The following is a 309-nucleotide window of genomic DNA, read 5'->3' as shown; positions in this document are numbered from 1 at the left end:
GGGGGGGGTCGGGGATGCGCAGGGGGAGAGGGGGACACGCGTGGGGTGGTGACACCGCCCGCAGTGACGCCCCCGCGGGCCCGCACTGACGGCCCCGGTAACGCGGCTGCGGGGCCGCGGTCCCCGCGGATCCACGTGTCGCACCTGCGTGGGGAGGGGGACACGCGTGGCACGGGGCCGGGACGGGCGGGCCGGCACAGGGGTGGCTCACAGGGCCGCCCACCCGTGTTCTCACGGTGGCGGATCCCTGGGAAGGCCGAGCCCGGCCCGGGTCCCCGCGCACACGCGTGGGGCGGCGCGCGGGACCCC

The sequence above is a fragment of the Pyrgilauda ruficollis genome, unplaced genomic scaffold (genome assembly GCF_017590135.1).
Source record: "Pyrgilauda ruficollis isolate IOZ18807 unplaced genomic scaffold, ASM1759013v1 scaffold245, whole genome shotgun sequence".
In the NCBI taxonomy this organism is placed as follows: Eukaryota; Metazoa; Chordata; class Aves; order Passeriformes; family Passeridae; genus Pyrgilauda; species Pyrgilauda ruficollis.
The sequence above is the reverse complement of the archived record's forward strand: the minus strand, read 5'-3'. Positions refer to the sequence as shown.